The sequence below is a fragment of the Lactuca saligna genome, chromosome 3 (genome assembly GCF_052625555.1).
Source record: "Lactuca saligna cultivar CGN05327 chromosome 3, ASM5262555v1, whole genome shotgun sequence".
NCBI classification, from domain to species: Eukaryota; Viridiplantae; Streptophyta; class Magnoliopsida; order Asterales; family Asteraceae; genus Lactuca; species Lactuca saligna.
In genome coordinates this window covers 227,953,353-227,959,232 of record NC_136419.1, presented here as the reverse complement: position 1 = coordinate 227,959,232, position 5,880 = coordinate 227,953,353, and the positions used below count along the sequence as shown (strand labels likewise).

Genomic DNA, 5,880 nt, shown 5'->3' with positions numbered 1-5,880 from the left:
CTACCATCATGACACTTCTATACCATGCTAGCAAAACTTAGGATGTTACGAATTTATATATACATTAGGTTACAATGCGTGGGAATCACCGGTAAAATATTTATAAAAGATTTAAGTTATTAATAAGCAATAAAATTTAATTTATATGATAAATGATTTATACGATCATATTATAATTAAATATGAGTAATGAAAAATTTAGATGGATTTCTAAATAATTAAATATTTTACATGACTAAATATAAGTTCTCTTCTAACTATAACACAATAATAGACATTTGTGTCATAGGAATTAACAATACAAATTAATATCAAATCAGCAAGTCCAATTCATCACAACCGCATTTAAGTTCTTGGAAAAAAAAAGTTGGAAAAAAGTCCAAAATACCCCTTAAAATTTTTATTGCACCATAACTTCAAAGCATTGATCAACTTCTTTTTTCCTGCCATCCATAATCAAGAATGTTGATGCTGATTTGAAAAAGTCTACCACATATAGCACTAAACAAAAAAAGAACATAATACCCTTTGTTTATTTTTAGAAAGTTTGAAAGTTGATTTTTTTTATTCACCATATTTGCAATAACAAAAAATAAGGGCACTGATTAGTTTATAATATTTCAATATGTTGCAATAAAAAAAAAAATCATTATTGACGATGGATTCATATGTTGTTATTATATTACCACATTAAGTTTGATGCCAAAAACCTCCTAAAATTACAAATTGAAAAACACAATCACACCGAAAACATGAAAAAAAAAAAAAAGAGATAAAAAATAATATTTACATCAGAAAACAATTTTAATGGTTGATCTTTCTTACCGTATACTAAATGTAGGATACATTTGGAAACCAACTATGTAATCCACTCTGTTCAAAACAAAATTAGAAAACTATAAAAATTCATAAAAACGACAACACGTTTAACAAAGCACAAATACAACAAAACCCTAGAAAACATGACTTATTGGTAATTCAAAAACATCCCTAAGGAAAGTTTTTACAGAAGAAGCATATTTCAATAAAAAAGTTTACACTACAAATGGATTTTTTGATTTCTCCTTAGCTATACATCTCAGTACCTAAAAGTAAGTAGGTTTAAAAAAATATATCATTTTCAAAAAAGAGATTAATTGTTGTGTTTTTTCAATCAAACAAAGAAACCCAATTACGAACCTCATGTTCCAGTTCAATATCTTGAAAGTCAAAAACATTAAATTATGCTCTTATTTTTCTTTTCTTGATTCAAACAAATAAACCTAATGGAAATGTTAAATATAGTAAGTGTGTTTGACTACCACCAAATCACGATTCAACAATAAATTTTGTCTAAAAAGGTCCACAAATCAAAAGAATATATACTTATTTCGAAAACTATAAATTCAAAAAAGAAATGATAAACTGGTAAACATTGTTCACAAGAAAAAACACATCCATTGTAAAAGTAGGCATTTCAATTCCCAACGTCTGGGTTTGTTTCAAATTCCAAATACATTTCAATTCCAATTCATACTGCAAATAAGAAAGCAATAGAGGGTTGAAGCTTTAAACATTAAAGTCTAATTGATGGTTCTCTTAGGCATTTTATCAAGCACGTGGTAGGTGAAACAAATATTCCAAGCTAACCATGTAAAAGAACTCAACAATTAACATATCCAAAAAAACAGAAAAATATGAATATGAATACACCATGTTGCATACAGGAAGAAGAAAAAGTGTGATAACTAACCTCAGATCAATATGAAGAAGAGCATAATATTTGCCACAAACCAAAATAAGAAAGCAAACACACATACGAAAATAAATAAAGAATGTGAATTGGTGAAAGAGTAAGAACCCGAGATGATGATTTCCTGATTCCTCCTGCTCAAAAAATAAGTAAACAAACACTCGGATAACTTTTTTCTCGTGAAAGAGAGGACAAATCTACCATTCTCCTCTTCTGTGTTTCACTCTGTTTACTTCCTTCCGTTACACATGCTTTTTAACAGCACCTTTCGTGTGGTTCTCTCGTAGTGACGGTAGTGATGTGGTGCAACGCATGTAGTGATTGAGGGCATGGAATAACAACTATGGTGGAGGTTGTGAGAGTCGATTGTCTCTTTAGTTCATACTAAGATTTTAGGATTTGTGGTAGAGAGATAAGGGAAAGAAGGGCTATGGAGAGAGATTAGGGCCGAGATTAGTGGATGGGTTAAGGAGACCATATACTAATTCAATTAAGCAAAATGAAATTGCCGGATTTACAGGAGGTGAAGCAAATTAGGAGCAAAATTGGTATTTTACTTTGACAAAATTGGGTGTTTTTAAGAGGACACGTGTATGAGTGGTTTTGTTTATTTTTTATATATATATATATATATATATATATATATATATATATATATATATATATATATATATATATATATATATATATATATATATATATATATATATATATATATATATATATTATAAACAGTTAATTATTGGTTGGCTTTTTAAAAAGTAGTCAATGGGGTGTCTAGGGATATTTTATTAGCAACACCCATATATATATATATATATATATATATATATATATATATATATATATATATATATATATATATATATATATATATATATATATATATATATATATATATATATATATATCATTTCTTACTTCTATCAATTTTACAACTAGAAAATGACTAGTTTTGTTTTTAGATAACGTATCTGTTTGTAACGAATTTTAATATTTGCTCTTATGAATCATCTAACATCATGAATATGATTATTGTTTAAAATTGTGCCTTGATTATTAGGTTTATAAGAATCTTTAAGATTTTGCTCAGAGTTATTAATAGATTCTTGGATTTGCTGTATTTTTAAAAGAATATTTCTATTAGGAATACAATTCATCAAGATTTTGCTAGACATAATTAAATGATTTAACCATGAATTTGATTAATTTGATTATTAAAAACGAGTACTATTTTAACAAAAATTTCAAATCTTGTAGAATTAATAGTTAGAATAACTCGAAATGAAATTATCATAGAGAAATAAAAACAACACAACGATAAAATATTTTAGATAATACCTTCTTGAATTAGGCTTGAATTACAATCAGTACATACTTCTGGAGAAAGAATTATTTGAAAATCTAAAGACTTTGAACATCTACTAGTAGAAAGAGAGACTCTTGGAGATTTTTTAGACATGGGATGAACATTTTTTAGAGAATGAATTTTTTCTTGTGTCTTCAACTAAAGGATAGTCTCTATTTATAATCATCTTGGAGTCTTCAAAATCTTGAAATCATCTAGTGATAATTTTTTGCCGTAAGAATCCATGGCCAATCAATAATTACTTGCAAGTGGTTGTCCTTGAAAGTGGTTGTCATTCATCTTTTGAAACAATTGTCGTTTGTAATCAATGACCATCTTCTTTTGATAAAGCAAGCCATTATAGAGCATCTTCTAAAGTTTTTTGTCTTCATATCATCATTGATTATAGATTTGATAATAATTTTGATAAAAATTGTTTATACATAAATACATGAATACCTACATAGTATATATATGTATTCGTACTTGAAAAACGAAATTTTGATAATAGAAGAAACGAAATATCCTACATTTAAAGTATTACATCAATTTTATGGATAATGATTTCTTATTCTTCATAAGGATCATCAAAAGGGTCTTGAGCGTCTTCAAATAAATCATTCTTTATAGATTTTGGAGAATCGTCAGAAACTGATGGAGTTTGGCGAATTTCTTGAAGTAATTTTTGAAGTTCTTCAGGAGAAGAGGTAGCAGCATCTTTAATTCTTGCAATTAGATCCACATCACTTTTGGGAAGACTGTTGATAAAAGTGGCTTCGACTTCTGGTTTTTGAATATATATTTCTTGATAATGTTTAATTACTGCTTGTTCACTAGCTTGAGAAATCTTCATTTTATCCCACCATTTTGAGCGAAATTGGCGATTAAGCCAGGGAGGAGAGGAGTCCTTTGCTTCTTGATAATGAAAAGTCCAAGACATTATCCATGGAACTTTAAATATCATAGTGAATTGTAACATGTATTCAAATTCTGGAATTTGTTGAATAAACAATTCTTTAAATTTGAGATATCCAACGTAAATTTCTTTTGGTAAACAATTTGGAAGAATACCCATATATTTGTACCAATTGATAAACCATCTTGGATATTCACAATTGAAGTTCAAATCAAAGAAGATAAACCATGAATGTGAATAATTCCGAATAAAGAATGCCTTAGTCCAGGCGTCTTGATAATCATAGTAAGAAAATTTGGGATAAGCAGGATAACTTATAAGAGGTTTTTCAGAGTGAAGGTTTGGAACCCAATTTTCTGGAGAAATGATTTTGATAATATGAGCTTTGCTAAAATCAATGTTTCCTTCTTTAGAATTAGAACGATGAACAAAATTGACTGAACCAGATTCTTGCAGAATAGCTTGATAATATTCTCGGGTTTTATATGAATCAACATAAAAGGTTTTTCCTTGTCCAAAGAGATGATTGGTGAGAATATGAAAACCTTGGTGTAACTTATGGATTTGAAAATCTTCAACTCTTAGGAAATTTGGATTAAGAACATAAGGAGTTTTTGTAGAAGGGCTAGGAGTAACAGATTTTTGAGTTTGAGGAGTGATAGGTTTTGCGAAAGGGCTTATTGTGTCAGTTGAAGTAACTTTTGGAGTAACAAGTTTTGACTGAAGGATATTAGAATAAAGTTGTGAATTCTTAGAAGTAGGTGTTAAAGGAGAAAAACGATTTTGATTTTGAAATGGAACTAGCTTTTGAGAGGCTGGAACAAGATTTTGAGAGACTGGCTTCTTGTCATCATGTTTGGAAGAGGACGACGAACTCATTTTCCCTGCAAAAATTCTCGAGAAAGAAAGTCAGGAAGCGAGTTATTTTCTCCTTTTATAAATTTTATTTCGAAATCAAAGTTACCTAAGAGGGCTTGCCAACGAGCAAAAATTTGCTTGGAAATAATATTTTTTACATCTTTTTCCAAAATACTTTTTGCAGATTGACAATCTATTCTTAATAAAAAAGTTTTCATAAATAAATCATCTTCAAATTTCTTAATACATAAAACAATGCTTAAAATTTCCTTTTTGACAGTTGAATAATTTTTCTGTGTATCATTCCATGCACCAGAGTAATATCGAACCAATTGCTCTTCAGTTGAGTTAACAAATTTTTGTTTTAAAATTCCTCCGAATCCAATATCACTAGCATCGGTTTCAACTATGATTTTGGCATCGGGATGAGGTAAATTTAAACATGGCAAAGTAGGGACCTTTTGTTTTATATATTTAATTATATCTGTATGTTTTTGAGTCCATGGTTCAGGATTGTCTTTTAATCGATTATAAAGCGGTTTACATATGATCCCTAAATCTTTGAAAAAATCATGGATATAATTTAAGCATCCTAAAAATCTTTGAAGTTGTTTTTTATCTTTAATTTCATCAGGAAATTTAGTAGAAAATTGCAAGCTTCTTGTTATAGGTCTAATAGTGTTTTTGACAATATCATGTCCTAAAAAACGAATTTCATTTTTAAATAAATGCATTTTTGTTGCAGAGACAGCTAAACCATTTTGATAAATTAAATCATGAAATTGATTTAAATGTTTAAAATGTTGATCAATTGATTTTGAAAAAATTAGGACATCGTCAATATAAGCAATAGCAAAACTACTTATAGGAGTTATGATATCATTCATAATATTTTGGAATTCAGAAGGAGCATTTTTTAATCCAAAAGGCATTACATTCCATTCAAAATGCCCAAAGGGAACATTAAAACCAGTTTTGTATTTATCTTCCTCATGAAGTTGTATTTGCCAAAATCCTGATTTCATA

At 28.4% G+C, this 5,880-nt stretch overlaps 1 long non-coding RNA gene across 1 annotated transcript; it reads right to left on the bottom strand.

Annotated features, from left to right (window-relative positions):
* Positions 1 to 316: 316 nt before the first annotated feature.
* LOC145034176 (uncharacterized) lies at positions 317 to 2,255 on the bottom strand. The gene is made up of 3 exons (XR_013677932.1): positions 1,841 to 2,255; positions 826 to 873; positions 317 to 443 (listed from the first exon to the last, which is right to left on the bottom strand). It is a non-coding gene; the product is annotated as an uncharacterized LOC145034176 (long non-coding RNA).
* Positions 2,256 to 5,880: the final 3,625 nt, after the last annotated feature.